Genomic DNA, 26,548 nt, shown 5'->3' on the forward strand with positions numbered 1-26,548 from the left:
TTCCATAAATTCTTCTCTAATTAATGAAAGCACATCTTTCCTATGAGCTTTTTCCTATCTAAAACTGCAGCACCCTTGAATCTAACTCTTGAACAATTCTTTTGATCAATATTGTAATTACTTAATTCATGCATTCATCTAGTATTGTTCATCACTGCCTCCTCAGTATTGCCTTTCTTAAACAATAAAATCCTTGAGAGTAAAAAATATGCCTGAGTCCAGCCACTGCGAAGACTTCCAGCAATACTTGGTGATAACATTGCAGCGCTATGCACAGTGGTGGCACAATAGATGTTGACTGACAGAATGGAAATTAGAGGCCAAGCGTCCCTGGGTCCGGGTGAGACGTGTCCCTGGATCCGGGTGAGGCCTCGTACACCTAGGCCCGGGTGAGCCCTGGCCCTGGGTCTGGGAGAGGCCAAGCGTCCCTGGGTCCGGGTGCGACCATGTGTCCCTGGATCCGGATGAGGCCTCGTGCACCTAGGCCCGGGTGAGGCCACGTGCCCCTGGGTCTGGGAGAGGCCAAGCGTCCCTGGGTACGGGTGAAGCCAGATCCTGGGTCCGGGTGAGGCTGTGCGCCCCTGGATCCATCCGAGTGAGGCTGGGTCCCAGGCCCGGGTGAGACCACGCGCCCCTTGGGTAGGGGTGAGGCCACGTGCCCCTTAGTCTGGGTGACGCCGTGCCCCTGGGTTCGGCCGAGACCAAACCAGAGGGAGTCGGACCTCCATTACCACCATTTGTCCACCATCCAGTGCTGAGGGGTCAGTGCTGACATGTACACATAAGGAACTACTGGACATTGAAATTGGGTCTCAAAAGAACTGTTGGTCCAGGGGGAAGCTAGCTACAGATTGATGCATTTGCCTGTCAGCATAACTATTATTGCTCGTCTCACATTCAGTTCTTATTAGTATATATCTAGTGACATATGATCTCGCTCATCTAGGGGAAATGATGAACAACATAGACTGAGGAACAAGAACAGAACCAGAAGCAAGGAGGCATCGATCGGACTATCGGGCCTCAGAGGGAGGATAGGGGAGGGTAGGGGGAGGGTGGGGGGGAGGGGGAGAGTTCAACCAAAGGACCTGTATGCATGCATATAAGCCTATCCAACGGTTAAGTTCAACAGGGGATTGGGGCATGCGTGGGGAGAGGGGTGGGATGGGAATGGGGGGATGAGGACAAATATGTGACACCTTAATCAATAAAGAAATTTAAAAAAAAATAAAATAAAATAAAATAAAATAAAATAAAAAAAAAAGAAATAATACCCTTGACAAATGTTGAAGGAGGAGGCCTTCTTGTATTGTAGTTTTAAATACCCTATAACTTCTGGTCAAAACCCTTTACTTGCTATAAGATGCAAAATAAATAATTGGAAAGGCTTGCTCAAGATTTTATACTTTGGGGGAGAGAATGTATATTCATCAACGCAGGCAACCAAAACATAATACAGTAAAATGAAAGAATTTTGATACAGTTGTTCCATTTTAATTTCAACGCACAGGTGCTGGCACTGATAAATGTAACCTGGAGATTTAATTCAGTGAAATCTTCTCCTTCAGGCATGTTTTAAAGGAGCTGTTTGCATTTTCCTGCATATGATTATTCTAACCCTGAAAGCACCTTTTAAATATGAATTATAAATCCAGCTGCCTTAAAATGAAACTAAAAGAGTTTTCCCCCCCAAGTCTTTAGTAAATAAGAAATTAATGTCATAGAATTACTTTCTGCTTAGAGGGCTACACCACCTCCTGACTAGGTAATTCATGTTTAATTTTTAATGTATTGTGAGTTTACCAAAGTTTGTACAAAAGATAATTTTTAAAGTGTTAAAATATTGTAACATTTGAGTCTTTAGTGCTGTAATTTTTCTAATGTGTTATCCCTCCTCTGAGAAGGACATTTCACAAAAGGAAGCAACCCTTAGGCAGGGTATCATCAACAAAGTGCTTGGAGTGAATTTAGGAGATCCCAAAGCCCTGATAATCCTGGTATTTCCAAGACAGTTCCGTTCTAATTGCTAGGAGCCACAGTTCCTAAATCAGAAACTAACTTCAGGGTATACCAGAGAATTTATCTTCTGTAGTTCAGCAAAACCTAGCCATGACAGTCTTGGATCACTGGCTTGAAGCAGAAAGAGATTTCCTTAATGACAATGGAGCACTCTTCCATTCTCTATCTGCTCAACTGGTGCGTATCACTCATTTGCATCATGTTGAGTATTGCAAGAGACCTACAACCTTTACTCGTCTGAGTACTCGATATAAAGATGAACTTGGGTGGGCACATGGGTGGTCATCCTGTCATCGAAATTCGAGTTGATGTTTCTGTTTATAAAGGAGTGGGAGGTAGGCTAGTGAGAAGTTCAGACAAGCCCATAGATATCCACTAATTTGCAGCTATACTGATGGGTTGTGGTAGATTACAAAAGTGGCCACGGTTCTTTGAATCTACTGTAATTAAGAGGTAGAGTTATTTCTCTACCCCTTAAGGGTGGGTTAGCCTTGGGACATATTTTGGCCAAACGCAAGGTTGTGTTAGTTCCAAGCCAGTCCTCTTGAAAGCTTTGGCACATCCTCACTCTTTCAAGACTGCACTATTAGCCACCCCCAGTTAGCCTACTGGCGGGCACAAGGCCACGGGAAAGTGATCCTGGGCATCCCTACTCAGCGGAGGCTATCATTGATTTGGCAGCCCCAGCTGATGCACCAGTTGGCTAAAGTCACATAGATGGGACATGCCAAGATCTGCTCAGCCAGCCCACACCAGGACCACCCAGCTTATTTTAGTTTAGATGGACAAACTGCAGAAAGTAAGTTTGCAATGGTTGGGGGTAGGGAGTGGGGTCAATTGGGGGAAAAGGAGACATATGCAAAACTTTAGACAATAAAAAAAAAAGAAAGTAAGTTTGCAAATGGCTGTTGTTTTAAGCTACAAAGTTTAGGTTGGTATGCTACACAACAAAAGCTAACAAACACTTTGAGCTGTAAGATTGCAGTTGATTATTTGCAATAGTAAATGTAACATAATGTCTAATGTTTTCAGAATGCTTAAAATCTTTTAAAAAGGAACAATTAACTAACTGGCCTCCATTGCTCTTCTCAAAATGTTTCTCTATTTTGTCTACTATCTACCACCTTTTTTAGCTTCAGCATGCTCAAAATATATTATCCTGTTTATGCTTCATGTCTTTATATATGCTATTCCCACCCCTCTCCCCTTGCTCACATTACATCCCTCCTCTTCATTTAAACCCAGCTCGGGGAGGAGAATTGGGGGTTGGGGGGAGGTGGAGGAGAGCATGGGGGGATAAATAGTGATGGAAGGAGACTTGACTTGGGGTGATGAACACAGTACAGTGTACGTATAATGTGTTGTAGAATTATGCACCTGAAGCCTGTATAATTTTGTCAACTAGTGTCACCCCAATCTCTATATATAAAACCCTAATATGCAAATAGACTGAACGGTGGAACAACCGAACAACCAGTCGCTATGATGTGTGCTGACCACCAGGGGAACGTGGCAGGCATCGGCAGCAGGCGGCAGAGTGCAGAACATGGCGGGCGTCGGCTGCGGCAGGATGGTGGAGCAGGTGAGAGGAGTTGCCAGACCAAGGCGGCATGCCAGTCGCTGTCATCGGGGCGAGCCTCTGGTGGTTACTGAAAATTCTTTGCTCCCGTGTGCTGCGGTCCTGCCTGGCGCTCGCACCCACTGCTGGTGCCAGAGCTGCTGCTTGCACCCACTGCCGGCACCCAGCACCAGCCCCTAGCGGTGGCTATTGGGCCCGATCGCCCCTCAGGGCTTCTCCACCTCCCCCTGCTCCTGAGGGGCAATCACGGTAGCAGCCGCCATCACACCCGCTGCTGATGCTGGCCCCAATCACTCCGTGCTGTCAGCACGTGGGAGCGGCAGCAGGAGCAGGGCTGCCAGAAGAGAGGGGACCAGGGGCCAGGGCGGGAGGGACCAGCGAGGATGCGGAGGATGGGCCAAGAGCCACCCCTGTGCCCACCGCAGCCTCGGGGCCCACAGTTTCTTTCAAGGTGCATGAATTTGTGCACTGGGCCCCTAATAAATTCAATAAAAAAGAAAAATAAACAAACAAACTCAGCTCAGTCATTCTGAACCCTGCTCTCTCCTAGGAGATTCCCTGTGTGGTACTCTATTCCCAGGATATGTTTCTATCTTTATCTCATTAATCCTGTCTTATAATAATTTCTTTACAAATGTGTCACCTTGCTATCCCGTATGGCCCATGAAGCCGCGTCTCTATTCCCAGTAACTAACAGAGCCTGGCACAGTATAAGTGCACCATAAAAGTTTGATAAATTGAATAATAAATCTAAAGTAGAAATATTTTTAGCTTGATTTTGGGCATAAGTTATTGTGTATGATTGTTTCTGTGATTAGTCTCTGTAGAACAGCCATTACATTTGGCAAATTGTATTAGCATTTAAATTACAAAGGATAATGAATTAAGAAAAATAATTGCTAAAATCAGTAGCGCAATTTGGGCCTTTTAAGCAGTTCATTTCAAGCTTTACTTTACTGTAGGCCAACCCAAAGTAACGTTTTTGTTCCCAAATCGAAGTTAAATAATAGCAATATAGATGTGTAAATAAGAACAGAAAGTCTGAACATAATCAGCCCAATTCTCTGACAGGTGGGTGGGAGCTGGGGTACATGAAACAGTAAGGCAAGTTCCCTATGGGCTAACGGGGGAGGGTTCATTTGGCTTCTTCTCTCCATAGGCAGATGGAGGCATGTTTCCCCTGCATAGCTCTTGAGAATGCAATGAGGAGAGATGATTGGGATGCTCCAGGGAAACAAGCATAGTACCGTTCCCTTAGATTATCGCTTAGATTAAAAAATAGATTGAAATGAGTATCCCCAGGGAGAACTAACCCAAGAAAAGACATTCCAACATTGCTAAACTCATTTCCCTGTTACTGTGCATACAATATATTTACATATTATATATTACTGTCCTAATATATAATATGTAAATATAAATATTAAGTACATGTACACATACATTTTTCCAATGGAAACTGTGCCAATTTCTAAATAAAGCTTAATTGGGTCTCAATTTTGCCTCCTCTCATAAGGAAATTAGGTTCTCTAGCTTAGTACTGGCATTCCTAAGCCAGGGCAAGAAACTGGAAGCTAAGAAGTTATTGGTGGTTCTCCAATGAAATCCCTAGAAGCGTAATACATGTGTGATAGCCCTTCAAATTAGAGGATGCTTCCAGGACTTGATGGGGTGGGGGGGAAATGACAGATTGAAAACACACACACACACACACACACACACACACACACACACACACATATCTACCTTCCCTGGCTCCCCAAATGCCATTAAAATAGCACAAACGTATTTGTAGAGGCACAAACAGATAAAGACAAGCAGAATGAGAGGAATCTGAAGTAAGGACATTCTGAAGCTGATATGAGAAACATTCAAAGGAGGCTATGGGAAAAACTAAAAATCAACCTGATGATAGCACAAAAGTCCCACAAATTTCATACAGACATTTCTAGAAGATATGTCTAAAAGCAAAAGTGAAGGGCAAAGAACTGAAGAACTATTTGAAAGGGTATTTAAACAGCAGCTAATTCCCATATGTTTTTCTCACTCTTTCATTGCCTGATGATTGTTTCTCCTTCAATCTTTCAAAAGACTAAAAGTTCATTCTCCGGAAAGAGTAAAATAACTGTCTCAAACAGTCAAAGTTTAGGGTAAGGTAACATACTGAAGACAGGGTGGTTGAGAAAACACAGGCACACTGAATCCTGACATCCCCGACCCCCCTTTCCCTAATTGACCCCAATAACATCCCATTAGAACCTTGAAAGAGTAATTCTAGGATATATGTCTAGCTCGAGAGTAGACATCTAATGACACTGACATCAAAGTTTCCCCAACAAAACAGCTCCGTTGGACCAACCTAAAGCAAAGCTCACAGAGACAAGAGTATCGAGAAGATAGTATGGTAATCACCTTAAATTTCTCAAGGAAACTTATTTCCAACTCTAAAGTTGTATATCCAGTCTAACTATCAATCAAGGGTTAGGATAGAATAGAGGTATTTTCAGGAAATTACTGGGAGATGTGCTCCCTCAAAGCAAGAAGAGGCACAAGATGCTAGGGTGCGCGCCGCTCTCCGCCGCCGGGCTCCTCGCCCGCGCCCGTCGGCAGTCCCGGGAGCCCGACCCGGAGCGCGCCGGCTGCCCGCCCGCCCGCATTCGCGCCCTGAGGCTCCCCGGCCCGGCGGCGGGTCCGGCGCGGGCGATGGAAGATGGAAGGAAGAAGCGCCGCGGTAATTTTTTTTCTGCCCCAAAATACTGTTTTCCCCCCTTATTTGGTGGTGTTCTACATATTAAAAGTAAGAAGAGAAACCAAGATGGCGGCATAGGTTAAACACCTAACCTGCAGCCGGGCACAACAATTTCAAAAATACAACTAGAGGTCAGAACGGACATCGTCCAGAACCACAGAAAAGTTGGTGGACTGAAATGCCCACAGCTGGGGGGAAGGAGAAGGCCACGGGGACAGTCGGGGAAGCCGTAAAAGCCTGAGGTATGGAGAAACGGGCGGAGACACGAGCACACGCGCCTGCGGGGAGGATGGAACCGGAGAGGAGGGGGCGGCTGATGACCTGGCCGGAGTTCACTGGCAGGAAGGAGATAAAGGCTCCGGAGTGCGCTGAGCGCCGGCTCCGATTGCACTGAACCCCATTCCGGGCGAAACCCTGGGAAACTCACTCACTTTCGCAACTCCGCCGCCCCCGCAGGCCGCCCGGCCCGGGACGCTGGGGACGCCGCCGCAGCGGCGGCGCCCGGAGCCCGGCGGCCTCCCAGCACCCGTCCCCGCCGCGCAGCCCCCCGCGCGCCTGGTCCCGCGGGTCGCGCGCCCCACACACCGGACGGAGGCCCGGGCGCCCTCTCCGTGCACCTCCCGGCGGCGCTAGACTTCAGTAGAGTTGACTGAATTCAAGGGATTAAAAAGTATAAATTGGGGGGACGCCGCGGCGGCGACGTCCGGAACACGGTGATGGCGGTGCCTGGAGCTCGGAGGCCGCCCAGCGCCCGTCCCAGCCGCGCAGCCCTCGCGCGCCTGGTTCCGCGGGACGCGCGCACTGCGCACCGGACGGAGGCCCGGGCGCCCTTTCCGTGCACCTCCCGGCGGCGCTAGACTTCAGTAGAGTTGACTGAATTCAAGGGATTAAAAAGTATAAATTGGGGGGGACGCCGCGGCGGCGACGTCCGGAACACGGTGATGGCGGTGCCTGGAGCTCGGCGGCCGCCCAGCGCCCGTCCCAGCCGCGCAGCCCTCGCGCGCCTGGTTCCGCGGGACGCGCGCACCGCGCACCGGACGGAGGCCCGGGCACCCTTTCCGTGCACCTCCCGGCGGCGCTAGACTTCAGTAGAGTTGACTGAAATGAAGGGATTAAGAAGTACAAATTGAGAAGTTTGAAAAAGATGGCGGCGGAGGTTAAAGGCTGTTCTGTTGCCTCGCACCCAGCGAAATAGGAGGGGATGAGGTGTGGAGGTGCGTGGGTCTGGCTGGTGGCGGGGGAAAGGGGCTTTTGTTCCAAACCTAAGGGAGATTAGCTCTCCATCACCCTGAAACCCATCTTCTGGCGAAACCCGGGAGACCCAGATGCCTGCGGGGAGAGGCGGGACTCTTGCGGAGGTGCGCCCAGCAATCAGTGTTTGCTGCGCTGGAGTGCGGAACGAGGGGACTTAGATACATGGAAGGCAGAAGGACCAGACTCACAGCCATCGTGGCTCGCCGCACCATGGCCTGTTGGCGCCCTGAGACCCCGCCCCGCCCTGGGACCCGCCCCGCATGTTTTGAAGACCTGCCCCGCAAGTCTTGCAGGCACACCTGCGCCCCAAGCAACGGCTTATGCATGTGGGTGGCCTGCCCTCTGGCAGCGGACCAGATGATCTGCTGTTCTAGTCGGACTGCTCCAGGGCCACTCAGACAAGAGGAAGAAACTACAGTTTTTGCTGTAATCCTTGCTGAGTGCCTAAGGCAGTAGCTGATCTACACCCCATTGGAGACCCAGAAACGAGGGCATCTAGTGGTCTGTGGGAGATGACACCAGATTTCAACCACGTGCATAAGGGACACATTCAACGGGAATATTCAGTGAGCGCCAAAGCTTTGCTGCACCAAGACCCGGCCCATAAACGTGTCTCCTGCACAGCAACTCTTCCTTTATAGACAAAGAGAGCCCCCCCAATGACACCAACAACAATCAAGACTTAACTATACAAAGGAGGACCAAGATGGAGGCATAGGGCGGAAGCCTGATTGTTGCCTACCACAACAACTTTGAGACTACGACAAGAGAGCAGAGCAGACACCATCCAAGACCACCATAGGGCTGGCTGAGTAGATGCTCTACAACTAGAATAAAAGAGGGGTATGTGGGATGATGCTGATGCCGGCGACCCAAAGACCACACTTTAAGAACTACAGCTCAGGCGACACAAAAGAACTATGGCTCAGGCGATACAACAGCGGCCTGGAACGTGCTCGGCGCAGTTCCCCCGGCGGTCTCCGGCTGAGGGGACGGCTCCACTGGCAGCCAAGCACGGACAGACGAGCCCCTATGAGACATGGGGTGGGAGACTCCGCGCTTGCTGACCTCTGAGTCCGTCAAGAATCTCAACGTCCCGGAAGCGGCCAGGTGCGCATGCTCGGCGACCGGCCACCGATGCAGACCCAAGGGCCGACGCAGCGACGCCAGACTGGCCCACCGCCATGCACCGGGTGCACCGGAGCTTCGCCGAGCTGCCGCCTGACGAGTTCTGCAGCAGCCATACTGGAGCTCTGGAAGGATGGCCAGGGGAATTGCTGAGGGGGGATTGACCGGCAGGAATTGGGATCGGGAAGACGGGGCCCCGCTGAGACCCGGGTGCGGGCGGGGTTGCGCGCCTCTGGACTCGGGTGTGGTCACACGCCTCTGGGTATAAGTGAGGCCTCACGTCCCTGGGTCTAGGTGAGGCCACATGCCCCTGGGTCCAGGTGAGGCCGGACTCCGGGTCCGGGTGAGGCCAAGTGCCCCTGGACCCGGATGACGCTGGATCCCGTGCCCGGGCGAGGCCAAGCGCCCCTGGGTCTGGGAGAGCCCACACACCCCTGGGTCCAGGCGAGACCATGTGTCCCTGGATCCGGGTGAGGCTGCGTGCACATAGGCCCGGGTGAGCCCAAGTGGCCCTGGGTCTGGGAGAGGCCAAGCGTCCCTGGGTCCGGGTGAGACCATGTGTCCCTGGATCCGGGTGATGCCTTGTGCACCTAGGCCCGGGTGAGCCCAAGTGGCCCTGGGTCTGGGAGAGGCCAAGCGTCCCTGGGTCCGGGTGAGACCATGTGTCCCTGGATCCGGATGAGGCCTCGTACACCTAGGCCCGGGTGAGCCCAAGTGGCCCTGGGTCTGGGAGAGGCCAAGCATCCCTGGGTCCGGGTGAGACCATGTGTCCCAGGATCCGGGTGAGCCCTCGTGCACCTAGGCCCGGGTGAGCCCAAGTGGCCCTGGGTCTGGGAGAGGCCAAGCATCCCTGGGTCCGGGTGAGACCATGTGTCCCTGGATCCGGGTGAGGCATCATGCACCTAGGCCCGGGTGAGCCCAAGTGGCCCTGGGTCGGGGAGAGGCCAAGCGTCCCTGGGTCCGGGGGAGACCATGTGTCCCTGGATCCGGGTGAGGCCTCGTCCACCTAGGCCCGGGTGAGCCCAAGTGGCCCTGGGTCTGGGAGAGGCCAAGCATCCCTGGGTCCGGGTGAGACCATGTGTCCCAGGATCCGGGTGAGGCCTCGTGCATCTAGGCCCGGGTGAGCCCAAGTGGCCCTGGGTCTGGGAGAGGCCAAGCGTCCCTGGGTCCGGGTGAGACCATGCGTCCCTGGATCTGGGTGAGGCCTCGTGCACCTAGGCCCGGGTGAGCCCAAGTGGCCCTGGGTCTGGGAGTGGCCAAACGTTCCTGGGTCTGGGTGAGACCATGTGTCCCTGGATCCGGGTGAGGCCTCGTGCACCTAGGCCCGGGTGAGCCCAAGTGGCCCTGGGTCTGGGAGAGGCCAAGCGTCCCTGGGTCCGGGTGAGACCATGTGTCCCTGGATCCGGGTGAGGCCTCGTGCACCTAGGCCCGGGTGAGCCCAAGTGGCCCTGGGTCTGGGAGAGGCCAAGCGTCCCTGGGTCCGGGTGAGACCATGCGTCCCTGGATCTGGGTGAGGCCTCGTGCACCTAGGCCCGGGTGAGCCCAAGTGGCCCTGGGTCTGGGAGTGGCCAAACGTTCCTGGGTCTGGGTGAGACCATGTGTCCCTGGATCCGGGTGAGGCCTCGTGCACCTAGGCCCGGGTGAGCCCAAGTGGCCCTGGGTCTGGGAGAGGCCAAGCGTCCCTGGGTCCGGGTGAGACCATGTGTCCCTGGATCCGGGTGAGGCCTCGTGCACCTAGGCCCGGGTGAGCCCAAGTGGCCCTGGGTCTGGGAGAGGCCAAGCGTCCCTGGGTCCGGGTGAGACCATGTGTCCCTGGATCCGGGTGAGGCCTCGTGCCCCTAGGCCCGGGTGAGTCCAAGTGGCCCTGGGTCTGGGAGTGGCCAAACGTTCCTGGGTCTGGGTGAGACCATGTGTCCCTGGATCTGGGTGAGGCCTCGTGCACCTAGGCCCGGGTGAGCCCAAGTGGCCCTGGGTCTGGGAGAGGCCAAGCGTCCCTGGGTCCGGGTGAGACCATGTGTCCCTGGATCCGGGTGAGGCCTCGTGCACCTAGGCCCGGGTGAGCCCAAGTGGCCCTGGGTCTGGGAGAGGCCAAGCGTCCCTGGGTCCGGGTGAGACCATGCGTCCCTGGATCTGGGTGAGGCCTCGTGCACCTAGGCCCGGGTGAGCCCAAGTGGCCCTGGGTCTGGGAGTGGCCAAACGTTCCTGGGTCTGGGTGAGACCATGTGTCCCTGGATCCGGGTGAGGCCTCGTGCACCTAGGCCCGGGTGAGCCCAAGTGGCCCTGGGTCGGGGAGAGGCCAAGCGTCCCTGGGTCCGGGTGAGACCATGTGTCCCTGGATCCGGGTGAGGCCTCGTGCACCTAGGCCCGGGTGAGCCCAAGTGGCCCTGGGTCTGGGAGAGGCCAAGCATCCCTGGGTCCGGGTGAGACCATGTGTCCCTGGATCCGGGTGAGGCCTCGTGCACCTAGGCCCGGGTGAGCCCAAGTGGCCCTGGGTCTGGGAGTGGCCAAACGTTCCTGGGTCTGGGTGAGACCATGTGTCCCTGGATCCGAGTGAGGCCTCATGAACCCAGGCCCGGGTGAGGCCACGTGCCCCTGGGTCTGGGAGAGGCCAAGCGTCCCTGGGTCCAGGTGAGACCATGCGTCCCTGGATCCGGATGAGGCCTCGTGCACCTAGGCCCGGGTGAGCCCAAGTGGCCCTGGGTCTGGGAGAGGCCAAGCGTCCCTGGGTCCGGGAGAGACCATGTGTCCCTGGATCCAGGTGAGGCCTTGTGCAACTAAGCCCGGGTGAGGCCACGTGCCCCTGGGTCTGGGAGAGGCCAAGCGTCCTTGGGTACGGGTGAAGCCAGATCCTGGGTCCGGGTGAGGCCGTGCGCCCCTGGATCCATCCGGGTAAGGCTGGGTCCCAGGCCCGGGTGAGACCACGCGCCCCTTGGGTATGGGTGAGGCCACGTGCCCCTTAGTCCAGGTGACGCCGTGCCCCTGGGATCGGCCGAGACCAAACCAGAGGGAGTCAGACCTCCATTACCACCATTTGTCCACCATCCAGAGCTGAGGGGTCAGTGCTGACATGTACACATAAGGAACTACTGGACATCGAAATTGGGTCTCAAAAGAACTGTTGGTCCAGGGGGAAGCTCGCTACAGATTGATTCATTTGCCTGTCAGCATAAATATTATTGCTCGTCTCACATTCAGTTCTTATTAGTATATATCTAGTGACATTTGATCTCGTTCATCTAGAGGAAATGAGGAACAACATAGACTGAGGAACAAGAACAGAACCAGAAGCAAGGAGGCATCGATCGGACTATCGGGCCTCAGAGGGAGGATAGGGGAGGGTAGGGGGAGGGGGGGGGGAGGGGGAGAGTTCAACCAAAGGACCTGTATGCATGCATATAAGCCTATCCAACGGTTAAGTTCAACAGGGGATTGGGGCATGCGTGGGGAGAGGGGTGGGATGGGAATGGGGGGATGAGGACAAATATGTGACACCTTAATCAATAAAGAAATTAAAAAAAAAAAAAAAAAAAAAAAGTAAAACAAAACACAAAAAAAAAAAAAAAAAAAAAAAAAAAAGAAGAGGCACAAGATGTAGAGAGTGGGATCCAACATAGGAGCGAGGCAACAGGAATCCCCAGGTGATGTTGAAGAGAGCGCCAAGTCTGATACCTGTGCAGGAGCGAAGGTGACCAGTCCAGGTCTGAGCAAATAGAAAGACTTGGGTGACATTCCTCAAAGATAACCAATGTACAGAATACCTGATGGATCAGAATATCTTGAGACAATATGAGCTCAGAATCATATTGACTCTATGTATATGCATGTAAAACTTAACATAATGAAAAAAATAAAGACAATTATTAACTGGGGAAAACAAAAACATTGTAAAGAAAAAGCAATCAGTGTAGTATATGGATCAGTAAATTTTATTATGTTGTCAACAAACATAATAAAGTTAATGGAGAAAAGTGATCGAAATGAAATTATACAATGAACACTGGTCGCGTGCACACACACATGTGTGCCTGTGTGGTGTGTAGGGAGGTAGATTAATCTATAGTGGGAGGGCAATAGATAATACCTAAAACTGAAAAAGTTAATAACAAAACAAACCGGTTAGACCATAAAAGATAAATACTGAGATAATTCGGGTAAAAGAGATGAATGTGACAGGTAGATGAGAGGAAGATGCACAGGAGACTGCTGTTTTTAATAATTATAAATTTTATAGAAATATCTGACACTTTAAATTATACCCTTTAAAACATCATTTCGACTAAAACTAAAAGACAAAAGTACTCTATAGCTGCTGTGGCAGAAAGGGCGTGAGAAGCCCAGCCTACCTCAGGTCCACTGGAAATTCATGTCAGCCTGTCACACCTCCAAAGAATCCAAGCAGAAAATTATGGGAGAAAGGGCCCTACATTTGGATCCCAGCTTTACATAACAGGTTCTAGTTTTGTCACTATGATTGTTTACCTCTCTAACATAGAAATGCCTGCTTTACCTCCTTCACAGAGCTGTTATAAGGAAGAAATAAAAAAAATGTCAGTGAAAGCTCTTAATGTATCAACAGACTTGCAAGGATAACATAAGTTTTATTGTTCAAATATTCATTGAATCCCTAGGATATATCAGGCATGGTTAACATCATTATTCCATTTCATACGTTGCTATAAACTGAGCCCTTCAGTCAAGAACAGAGGGCAGCCTGAGTTTGTCTAGAACTCAGACAAACCTTGGCTGACAAACCACAGAAACTGAATCCTGCCAATAAGCGTGTGAGCTGGACCACAGAGGAGACGCTTGCCCCAGCTGGACCTTCATTATAGCCTGTGAGAGACCCTCCAGTTGGATTCCTGAGACACGGAAACTGTGATACCACTTAACTTGTGGTAACATTGTCAACGGTAGATTAGTAAAGGACCTCACGTGAAGAGACTGTGACTGCAGCACCTCATCGGCTTGTCATGTTAGAAAAGAGGTTGCTGACTTCTGCTCATCACACAGGTGTGGAACCAGACTGCGCAGGCCCAACCTCCACCCACCTGCACCGTCCAGTCTCAGGAGCTCACACTGTGGCAGCCAAGGAGCAGCGGGGCCACCCCAGCTGACTGCACTCGGGTCACATCATCTAATCATCCGAAGTCATAAAGTTATCTCCCAAATACTAAAGAACTGAGACAAATTACTATGTGTAGCAGTGTCAGTCAAATGTCACCCAAAAGGTAAAGTAATAGTCATTTCAAGATTTTAGAGGAAAAAGCCATAAGAGGTGACACACCAATAGAAATCTTCAATTTAATAAAATGTGTCCTGGCGTGTCATCCTGTACATAAAAAGGTGATGGGTTCGATTCCTAGTCAGGGCACATACCTAGGATGTCTCTCTCTCTCTCTCTCTCTCTCTCTCTCTCTCTCTCTCTCTCTCTCTCTCTCTCCATTCCTCACTCTAAAATCAATTTTTAAAAATTTAAATTTAAAAATTTAACATTTAAAAAAAATCAAGTTTTTTACTTCCCCAAAACTATACACTGTAATTCTAACGCATTGAATATTTATCAAGCTCTGGTCTCTGGGTAAATGGAAATGAAATTTCCTTTGCTTTTAATCTAGAATAAAAAGTGATGTGTGGGTGGCAAATGGTGCAGCTTACTGAGCGTACATTATTGCACAGAAAGAAGTGGCAGCAGGGAACCAGAACTACAGAAGCAGGAGAAAATGCTGTGCCAACCAGGTGGGCAGCAGGAGCCACTTGACTCCACCTACTAGCTCTCCTAGGCTTCCTCGCTTTAGCGTTATCGCAACCACATGGTTAGGGAAAAAGTGTAGTTATCTGCTGTTTCAATGTCCTTTAGCACACTGACTCAGAAGGTATGTGTGTAAGTGGGGAAATGTTCCGAAGAGAATCCATATACAGCTGTGAATCACTCGCCTGAGGAACAATGAGCTGCATGGGCAATCACGACAGACTGTCACTTGTCAAAACTCCTGCAAGGGACGCACAGGTTAACGTGGGGGTCGGATGCGTCAGCACCCAGGTTCTGGCAGCTGTCACAGTTGCACAAGCTGTCTCCATCCTGAGGCTTGCGAGCCAGATTCAATTGAGTGAGACTCGTAAGGGAAACCTGAAATGCGACAGCAGCAGCCTTGCTATCTAGATGGTTTCATAATCAAGTTGGTGACAAGGGGTTGGAAATGACAGACTACATCCGTGCGGATGTCTCTCTTAGATGACTTCATGTCGTAAGCATGAAGAGCAAGTAGGTAAACATATTGTTCTTATCTAGCTCTGTAGTGAGGGCGAAAATACATTATTTTGCATTATTCTCAACAGGTACTGGTTAGATTCTGCATTATTTTACTTTGCTGCTGTAATCAATTACCACAAACGTGGTGGCTTAAAACAGAAAATTTATTCTTCTTATAGTTCTGTAGGCCAGAAATCTGAAATGGATTTCCCTGGGCTAACGTCAGGGTGCGGGCAGGGCTGCTTCCCCTGGGGACTCAGGGGAGAATCTGTCCATGGCTCATGTTTCCTTCCTTCATCTTCTTCCATCACCACAGAGTTCTACCTTCTGTGGTCTACTCTCCCTCTGCCTCTGTCTTATAAAGACAATTGTGACTACATGTTGGGCTAGCCAGAAAATCCAGCATAATTGCCACTTATTAATACCCTTAATTTAAGTCACATCTGCAAACCCCTTTTGCCATATAAAGGAACATTCGCAGTTTCTAGGAATTAGGACCTGGGTACTTTTGAGAGCCACTATTCAGACCACCAAAGGTTCTGGTCTCATAAATGTCTGAATCAGAAGTTACTTGTCTATGATAAAGTAACTCATTACTCATATACAAAATACAATAAATGAAAACTGATTGGAAGTTGTGAGTCAATATTATATAGGCTCCCAAACTATTTAATAAATTGGTCTGAAATTTTTATGATTCATTCCTCTTGGTAAGCCCAGTGTGGAGAACTAAACAAGAACAAATGTAATGGGTGAGTGTTATCTTAGAGGTGAATCCCTGAAGGATACCAATGATACTTGCAGGCTATATGCCTGGAATGGTTCACACTATAATAACCACTGTTGGTGCTGAAAAGCATCAGGCAATTTTAATCCAAAATACAGATTTTGAAGCAGTTGCTCTGATACCTAAGGATGGAACTATGTGTAAAGGTGAGTGGGACGTGGAGAGGAGAAGGAACCAACTTTTATTACACGGCCACTAGGTCTCGGGCACAAGGCTAAAGGCTTTACAAATTTTAATGTTAAATCAGTTAAGGCCCACAAGATGATGTAGGAATTCAAAAAAGAGAAATACCAGATGATGTAGGAATTCAAAAAAGAGAAATACCCAGAAATAATAACCCTTTGCACTCGCTTGCTTTTTTCTCGATTCCATTATTCTAATGCTAACCGTGTCGAGTCAAAACCTACATTTGTTGAAATCTAAAAATCCATATTGGACTTTTCCCGCATACTTTAGCATATAGAAGAGGTCAAGAGTCAAAAAAAAAAAAAAACCAATAATGATTCTTTCAAAAGAGCTCCACTACCCCCAAAAAAAGGATGAGATAAGGGTAACTTCAGAAATATTATCACACACTCCATGATTTGACAGTAGCAGTAGCTCATGACTGTATATCCATGTGTTGGACCCTATGTACTGATGACATCACAATATACAACTCTAAAGCGTGTTTCCCACTTCTGGGTTCCAGTTTCACTGTTCTGACCCTCCCTCTCCTACCTAGGCACAGAGCTGAGATTAACTGCATGGATTTTCCATAGTGGGGTTTGTGCATTTTTCCCTATTGTAGTATCTACTTTCTAAAGTTGATTTCACTGAGATCTAATATTCCAGATCGGGCTGCTAAAGAGATGACTGCTAAAAACTTGATCCAATAGGAATCTGCGTCATTACCACAACGAGAGAGCATTTTACTCATGATGCTGACATTGCACCATAAAGAAGAGAAGGCCTCATCATAATTGTCAGTTGATCAGACTGCCTTTTGACTTTAGACCAGCATTCTTTGATGGGACATTTGCAACTTGTTTACTGGAAGGAAAAATGAAGATAAAGCCACCAATCTACAGATAATTAATTTCTTGGTGCAAACAAAGCTTTAGGGACAATCCCTCCAGGAACAATTAAAGAAGTGACTGTTTGAATTTTTATCCTGCTTGACTAACCTAAACTTCATCGGGTAGAAGAGACAGACACAGGGGGCAAATCCAGGTCAAGCCTTGACCGAGATCTCAAGTGTAGAGATCTGTGTGTGTGTGTGTGTGTGTGTGTGTGTGTGTGTGTGTGTGTGTGTGTGTGTTATTATGAACGGATTAGGTAAAGCATGTCATGAAAACAAGAACTCGGAACCAATGTTTCTCCCTTTTTAATGCCCCAATAGCAAAATTCTGCATAGTCATAAGGAAGAATACAACTCTGGCCCTTTCAGTCAACATCTCAATAGAGCTGAAAACACAATGCGAGGAAGAATTGCTTCCCAAGTCCCTTTTGTATTTCACTTTATTTGCATGTGCACCTTTAGATCCATATAGACCTAAAGTAATCTGAGAGAAATGTCACTCATATCTGTATCCCTCAGGTGTGCATCAGGATCAACAAAAGCCCATACATTTGAGATTTACTGATTAATCACCATCTTTCTCCTGTGTCCTTTAATTATAATTCAGTTTGCTTTATGTTAATTACTATCTTTATACCCTCCCAACTCCTCTTTGAATGAAATTACCACTGCTCAAACCACCCAGGCTGAAAAATCCAGACATCAACCAAGTCCCTCTCCTTCAAGTCCCACAACCAACAACGAGGTCAACGGAATATACAGCTTCCTTACGCTAGTTTCTCAGGTCTTGATGGAATTGTATCTATAATAAAGTCAAGAAAAGAGCTAACATCATTATAATGAAATAGTGTTAAAAATTGGAATGTACTGTGCTAATGTTATTCTTATCTTTACTTGAAAAGTATTCATTGATTTCCTCAATATAAGATATAAGACTTAGAGGTACAGATAAAATAAAAAATCAATAGTATATGTGTTTTATAAAGACTTTTTATAGAAAAAGCTCTTGTTTAAAAGACTAAATTAGAGGACACAATGATAAGGCTCCTCCAAACTATTTGTTTCCCAGATTATATGCTTCTCCTCCCAGGCAAAAATCTCAGAGCCTGTCCTCTGAAGCTAGGGATATAGACAATGACACATGTCTGACTGGCACTTCCCTGTAGGAGCTGATCACTCTGAGGGGACAGGGAGAGGATAGGGTGGACAGCAGCCTCATCACCTTACAGGCCATGGCGAGGGTGATCAGGGCCCCAGTATTCACAGTAGTGCCATATCCAAGACGAGAGCTCATCCCATGAGTGGGATTTGGGTTGAAGAAGAGAGCCACACTTCTTGGCCACACTCTCCAAATTTAGCCTCAGAAATAGTAGCTGGGGAAGGATGAGAAATGGTGATGTCCTGCCTATGCCAGAAGATAGCCCTCTGAGTGGGAGCTGGAGGGTGAGGGAGCCCATTGGTTTCAGTGTCACCAGTGTTGTTTCCATCTTGCCAAGTTGGGATGGGGGAGAAAGAAAGTGGGTCTCAGTTCAGATACCATAGAGTCTCACTGTTCTTATCAAACTACAGATTTTTTTCTTAAATAAATGTTTCTTCCTTTATTGTATATACTTAGGATCATTTACAGAGACATTAAATGGTCTTTTAAATAAATGATTTACACCAGTTTTTCTGGGGAGTAGGTCCACTGAGCTCCTCAGGCAGTCATGCCAGAAGTGCCTCTGGTCAATTGATTAACAAGAGTGGTGAGGTAATTACAAAACTAGAGTCTTTTTCAAAAAGTGCTGCCGGACAAATTCAATGCATCCTCACTCCATATACAAAATAATTTTAAATAAATTGTATCTTAAAATGTAAAACTATAGAACTTCTAGAATAAAACATAGAAAAACTCTTTGTGACAGTGACTTTTGGATAAGCAAAGATTTCTTAACTAGGACACAAAAAGCATGAATCATACACCAAAAAAATTGTTAAATTGGCCTTCATCAAAATTTATTAAAGTTTGTCCTTCAAATGATACTGTTAGAAAAAAAGAAAAGGCAAGCTAAACACTGTGGAAATAACTTTGTAAACCATAAATCTGACAGCAACTTGTTTTCAAGATATATAAAGAACTATTTCAACTCAATATAAAAAACATAAATAATTTAAATGGTCCAAACTCTGAACAGATATTTCAATAATAAAGATATGTAAATGGCAAATACAAAAGTGAAGTGATGCTTAAATATCGATGCTTAAATATCAATTGTCTTCAGAAAATGCAAATTAACACCCCAATGAGATACCTCTATACACTAATTAGAATGGCTACAAGTAAAAAAATTGGTGATATTATTCATGAAAAAACAGGGAGCAACTGGAATATTTATACATTACTGGTAGGAAGTTAATAAGTCACAGCCATTTTGGAAAGCAGTTTGGGAAGTTATTTAAAAGTTAAAATACATGTAATATATGATGCAATAATCCAACTCTTACATGTTTACCACTCCTACAAGAGAAATAAAAAAAGGAAGACTTGCATGCAACTGTTCATAGCTTTATTTATTATAGCTATTATAGCTAAATGTCCACCAACAGGTGAATGGATAAACATATTGTGGTATATCTATACAATGGAATACTACTCAGCAATAAAAAGGAATAAATATGTGTAAGTGAAAGAAGCCAGACACAAAGGAGTATACAATTCTATTTATATGAAATTCTAGAAAAGACAATGTTATAACGATAGAAAGCAAATGGGTGGGACTGTTTGGGCTGCAAAGGGGAATAAAGGATCTTTGGTAGGAAGAAAGAAATATTCTATATCATTATTGCAGTTCTGGTTACATTACTATTTACCTGTCAAACTCATCTAACTGTACCCTTAAAGTGGGTGAATTTTACTGTATGTAAACTATATCTCAATAAAGAATTTTTTAAAGAGCAATAGAAAGAAATGGTTAAATAGCTCATTAGTAGGAAAAGATCGGCGAGATTGAGATGCTCAGTCCCCATACACTGAATAAGCTAACATACTAGAGATTCTGAAATTATGTTAGCAAATAAGTACATTTTCTTTCATCAGTCATTTTCTTCAGTTATAAACCAACATTTCTCTTAAACAAGATTTGTGAAAATTAGGTTTAAAAATAATCAGATTATTTCAGCTGGGTGTTATTTTTCCTTGCTAATTACAAGAAAAAGTATTGCGATGTCATGACTAACAAAGCTGAGTTTTATTCAGCAGATATTCACTTACTTCCTCTCCCCCATGAGTTAGAGTATAATTCCCACCCTCCATACCTTTATGCTTGGCCACAGATTTCATTTGGACACTGGAATAGAAAGCAGGATGTTTGCATAGTTTAAATGTGCCTGCAGAGTTTGGATTGCTCTTGAACTCATACATCAACATATGAATACAACCCGGGTACCCCTTTCAATTGGGCTTCAGAATGAGGCATGAGGAATAAATCTGAACTTGCCTCAAAACCTGGAACTGAACCACAACTTAAATCAGAGCCACTTAAGAAAAAATTCAGTTTGCCTTGGTATGAGGATGAGCTTGGAGGAGGTTTGTTACACAACATCACTGTGGCAATAGTTGACTAACACAAAAGCTAACATTTGTGGAGAATCCTACATAATAAAAGGGTAATATGTAAATTACCATCACTCCACTATGCCCATGATTGGGCCAGCGGGAGGCGCAGGGAGCAGGACTCGGGGTGGCCGGGGTGGCCGATTGGGCCGGTGGGACGCTGAGCTCGCGTCGCCAGCGGTGGCGCAAGCTCAGCATCTGCGCCATGGCTGTGCTGCGGCACAGAAGGGGCCTCTGGGGCAGCGAGCCCATGTCCTGCTGCAGACCATCAAAAGCGGGGAGCGAAAAGTGGGGGAGCTGGCTGTCCGCTCCGGCACCAGGCCTGGTGCACCAGCGGACAGACAGCCAGCTCCCCCGTGATCGAAAGCAGGGAGCTGTGTGTCCGCTCCAGCACCAACGGACCCCCTGCCATCAAAAGCGGGGAGCAGGCTGCTAGCAGTGTCCGCGGAGCGTGCTAGGCTTTGCAGGGCAGTGGATATGGCCTGGATGGCAGGTTAGGCCTAGGAGACCCTACACGTGCATGATTTAATCATGCACTGGGCCTCTAGTTTACAATAAGCACTGAGCTAGAAACTTTACATATACTACCCATTTAATCATCACAATGAAACTGTATGAAAGAATGTCTTCCTTGGTCTAAACTGGCCAAGCCTTGGTAGCAAATCTTTGACCACATGAGACTGTCAGTTTCTTCTAAGTGCTCCCCCTAATTTATAGCCTCACTGGTAGAAATGCTGCCTTAATTATTCAGATAGTATCTGACTTAAGCATCCTCTTCTAAGCAGGTCCTTAATTATAATAAGTGATGATTATCAGAGCCTCTCTAGAAAATGGACTTACTGTAAGCCTACAGATATGGGAAAAGACTTTTGTCACAATTATAATGAAACAAGGAGCCCAATGCAGGAAGATTCCTGCAAGTACAGGGCTTCCGCGGGGCTGGCGGCGGGCGCTGTGCACAGCGGCGCGAGGGGCCATGGCAGCCACGGAGGCAGCGGGGGTGGTGGGCAGGGCGGGGCGGGCTGGGTGGGCGAGGCCACCGCTGCCCGCTGCCTCCAAGGCTGCCAAGCCCGCGCACGCCTCAGCCGCCGCTGTGCACCCTACCCGCTGCTGCCGCCCACCCACAGCTGCAGCCGCCCACCCCATAAGCCGTCCGCCCCGCCTGCACAGCCGCCTTGCTTTCCGCTTTCTTCAGTCTAAACTCCTCCCTCCCTCAGCGTATGCAAATTAACCACCATCTTGGTTGGGTTAATTTGCATACTCACCCTGATTGGCTGATGGGCGTGGCTTGGGCATAGCGAAGGTGCGGTAATTTGCATATTACTATTTTATTAGGTAGGATATAGAGGTACACTTAAAATAATAGACTAGAGCAGGGGTCCTCAAACTTTTTAAACAGGGGGCCAGTTCACTGTCCCTCAGACCGTTAGAGGGCCAGACTATAGTTTAAAAAAAAAACTATGAACAAATTCCTATGCACACTGCTAAGTCGGCTGTTAAGCAGGACAGGCAGCAGCAGCAAAAATATCCGGCGAGCCAGATAAATGTCCTCAGCGGGATAAATGCACAGGATGGCTAATAAAAGAGTAATATGCAAATTGACCATCACTCCAATGCACAGGATGGCTGCCCCCATGTGGTCAAAGATGGCTTCCCCCATGTGGACACAAGATGGCCGCCACAAGATGGCCAGCAGGGGAGGGCAGTTGTGGGTGATAAGGCCAGCAGGGGAGGGCAATTGGGGGTGACCAGGCCTGCAGAGGAGGGCAGTTGGGGAGAACCAGGCCAGCAGAGGAGAGCAGTTAGGGATGACCAGGCCGGCAGGGGAGGGCAGTTAGGGGTGACCAGGCTGGCAAGGGAGGGCAGTTAGGGACAATCGGATCAGCAGGGAAGCAGTTAGGCGTCAATCAGGCTGGCAGGGGAATGGTTAAGGGGTGATCAGGCTGGCAGACAGAAGTGGTTATGGGCAATCAGGCAGGCAGGCAAGTGAGAGGTTGGGAGCCAGCACTCCTGGATTGTGAGAGGGATCCCAGTTTGGAGAGGGTGCAGGCTGGGCTGAGCGACACACACACTCCCGTGAATATATTTTTATAAGTCTACTTCTAAAATCACCTTTTTTGGAAAGGCAAGTGATCTTTTGTCTCAGAATACAATTCAAAACACAACTTTAACCTTTTATTTGATAAAGAGGAAAAGAGGATTAATAAAGTAAATCTTATTCTGGCACAATAGGGAACCTGTATGTGACTGTAGCGGTACATTTGTGCTAAATAATTTTAAAGTTTTATATAACTTACTAGAGGCCCAGTGCATGAAATTCATGCACTGGGGGTGGGGGGTGTCCCTCAGCCTGGCCTGCACCCTCTCCAATCTGGGACTCCTTGCAGGATGTTCAACTGCCGGTTTAGGCCCGATCCCACAGGGATCGGGCCTAAACCGTCAGTCGGACATCCCTCTCACAATCAGGGACTGCTGGCTCCTTACTGCTCGCCTGCCTGCCTGCCTGATTGCCCCTAACCACTTCTGCCTGCCAACCTGATCACCTCCTAACTGCTCTCCTGCTGGCCTGATTAACACCTAACTGCTCCCCTGCCAGCCCAATAGCCCCGACTGCCCTCCCTTGCCAGCCTGGTCGCTCCCAACTGCCCTCCCCTGCCGGCCTGATCTTGCCCCCAACTGCCCTTCCCTGCCAGCCTGACCACCCCCAAATGCCCTCCCCTGCCGGCCTGATCTCGCCCCCAACTGCCCTTCCCTACTGACCTGATCGCCCCCAACTGCCTCTGCCTTCCTGATCACCCCTAACTGCCCTCCCCTGCCAGCCTGATCTTGCCCCCAACTGCCCTTCCCTGCTGGCCTGATCTCGCCCCCAACTTCCCTCCTCTGCCAGCCAATTTGGTTCTGATTGGTTGGTTTCAATGCCAGTCAGCGTCAAAAGCTCCACCTCCTAGGCAGCCATTGGCTCCTCACAGTTGACCCAGATTTGGTTCTGATTGGTCGGTTTCTATGCCAGTCAGCATCTCTGGGCCTATCAACAGGACCTGATCAGAAAGGTGGGGCTGATCAGCAGCCCCAGTGGAGGTCTGGAGAGAAAGGGAGGCGCGGCTGCTGACCAGGCCCAGAAAGAAAGAGAGAGGCAAGTGCTGAGGCTATGGATCTGACCCTGCTTCTGTCTTCAGGCCTCTCTCCGGGCCTGATCTGCCACCCCCTCAGTAGTCAGTGCTGGGTCACCATGCCTATAGCTGTAGCAGTCAGTACTGGGTTGCCACAGCAACCCAGCACTGACTGCAGGACTGACTTCTTGTTGGTCAAGCCTCCTGGTTGTTGTGGATGTGACAGACCCAGGGTTTTTATATATTAGGATTTTGCAATTTTCTATCCCATGAGACTGTGACAGCAGTTGAAGTATTTGTCACCAACTATAAAAAGTGGTTAAAATAGTAACACCACAAAAACTAAACTGGCATCATATTTAGTAGCCATTTCCAAAGATGGCAGCCATCCTATATAATAAAAGGGTAATATGCAAATTGACCTTATGGTGGAACGACTGGTCACTATGATGCACACTGACCACCAAGGGACAGACACTCAATGCAGGAGCTGCTCCCTGGTGGTCAGTGCCCTCCCACAGGGGAAACTCCGCTCAGCCACAAGCCGGGCTGATGGCTGTGAGCACAGTGGCAGTGGCGGGAGCCTCTCCCACCTCCTCAGCAGCACTAAGCATGTCCGACTGCGGCGTGGGGAGCAGGCCTAAGCCACAGTTGGACATTCCCCAAGGGCTCCTGGGCTGCCAGAGGAATGTCTGACTACCAGCTTAGGCCCAATTCCCCAGGGAGTGGGCCTAAGCTGGCAGGTGGACATCCCCTGAGGGCTCCCAGCTGCCAGAGGGATGTCTGACTGCCAGCTTCTGCCTGATCCCACAGGAAGCGGGCCTAAGCCGGCAGGTGGACATCCCCCAAGGGGTGCCGGACTGCAAGAAGGCGCAGGCCAGGCTGAGGGACCACCCCCCCACCGAGTGCATGAATTTTCGTGCACTGGGCCTCTAGTTAGAAAATAAAGCAGTGTTAATGTCAGCTAAAATTCTCCACAGTGAACTATGTCTTAGAAAGAACTATGTCTGGGCACTGATGGGTCTCTAAGTAATGAGTTTTGGAAAAGCTTCATGAATCTTGATAGTTTCTTTAGCTTTAATTATGTGGATTCTGAAAAGCATGGCATTAACAATCCTAATGAGACAAAGATGATACCGGGAAAATATTAAAACATCTGAAAAAGTAAAATGAGACGGTGGAGGTGACAAAGAAGGAAGAAAGAGAGTGGGGTGAAGAGTTTTAAATGGATTTTTACATTTAAAAATTCATATAAATAAATTAATTTCTCCTAAGAGTCAATCATATGATATCTTTAGTGTAAGATTTCTCAACATACACTACTAGTAAATAGTATATACTTTGATATGAGGCAAAACTACTCTGGACTTGATCAACAGAAGTTACTAACTTAAGGGGGAAAAAAGACCATTATTAAAAGTTTCACTAACAACTGCAACCTCAAGACACAGCACAAACTCTACTCACTGTTCTCATTATGTCCCTATGTTCCCCAATCCCTCTACAACCTCATTACCTTCTGAAATCATACAAAGAACCTACAGCTGCAGGGTTCCTTTCTTACTGGGCTCAGGTCCTCTGTGTTCAGTACAGTAAGACATCGATAAAATAGACTAATTCAGGCAAGGTGGTGTCCCTTAAAGCCGAAAGCCCGTTATATAATGAACCTTTCATTTTGCAGACCTCAATTTAACAGACTTCAGATTTAACAGACAAAATTTCCGGTCCATGTGCCATATGTGAAAATTAACACCCTGTTAATTATAAAATGCTTTTAGCCAAGATTTTCTTATAATCAAATTGACAGGTTATTATTTTTTTTCTTTGCTATTAATTCACTGGTATTTTTAACAAATTTTGGCAAATAGGCCATATGTTGGAAAAAAACACCATAGTAACTTCACCAACATAAATAAATATTACATATCTACAACTATAGTCTATGTATTTAAATGCAAGAGCCACACCACATCATGAGTGGTAATTGGTTCTGTTGTCACCTGGTGGGACTTTCTGCAGCAGTTTCAACACTGCCGGCAATGTTCCCATGTGTGTTAATTCATATCTCAGCCTTGTGAATTTGTTTACTTGGGGTGACTGGGCAGAAGTGTTTGACATCTATTCTTTTTTAAAATATATATATATATATTTTAAATTGATTTCAGAGAGAAAGGGAGAGGGAGAGAGATAGAAACATCAGTAATGAGAATCATTGATTGGCTGCCGCCTGCAGGCCCTTCATTGGGGATCAAGCCCAGAACCCGGGGGCCCTTGGGGGATGTGCTGACCAGAATCGAACCTGGGACCCTTCAGTCTATAGGCTGATGCTCTATCCACTGAGCAAGACTGGCTAGGGCCAACATCTATTCTTGATGGTTGTCATAGTGATGATCTCTGCTATCCTCCATGGAGTACTCCCCTGGCATTGGAAACCTATGTACAGTGTTCTGCTTGACACACGTCTTTGACAAAAGTAGACCAAGCTTCACCACAGAACCTAGAGTGTGATCATAGGACTGTTTCAAAGGAGCAATACCTAATTCTCCTTAAGGAAGTCAATATAAACAAAATGAAGTCCAAGGCTATATATGTGATTATCAGAAACTAGGGTTGCAGAAAGAGTCTCTGGAGATTGAAAGATCTTAAATCAACATAGATGAAAAATGTTACTTTGGGGAGGAATCAGTATATAGAATAAAAACAATTCTAAAACAAACCAAATGAAAGCAAATATAGTTCACTATAAGGAAAGTAACCAAAGATAGCATATCCAGGTGTATATAATCCAAATTTTAACTATGGTATTTAGAAGTAATTACTGACTTACCTACCAGACATCTCAAAAATCATTAACATTCTATTTTAATGAGGAAATTCTTAATGTAAAAAAGAAACAAGTCATTTCCATTTGCATTTTGGAAAACAAGATCTGGGATTCTTTTTCACTCAAGCATATTAAAATTGCTGATTTTATTTATTTAAATGTGTGAATTAGTGAATGAAGCAGTTATTTATAACTT

At 47.7% G+C, this 26,548-nt stretch overlaps 1 protein-coding gene across 4 annotated transcripts in view; it reads right to left on the reverse strand.

Moving 5' to 3' along the window:
- The window catches only part of ANKS1B (ankyrin repeat and sterile alpha motif domain containing 1B), an 808,746-nt gene that overhangs the window by 638,046 nt on the left and 144,152 nt on the right, over window positions 1–26,548 (reverse strand). The gene's annotated exons all lie outside the window — the stretch shown is intronic.

The sequence above is a fragment of the Eptesicus fuscus genome, chromosome 7 (assembly GCF_027574615.1).
Source record: "Eptesicus fuscus isolate TK198812 chromosome 7, DD_ASM_mEF_20220401, whole genome shotgun sequence".
Taxonomy (NCBI): domain Eukaryota; kingdom Metazoa; phylum Chordata; class Mammalia; order Chiroptera; family Vespertilionidae; genus Eptesicus; species Eptesicus fuscus.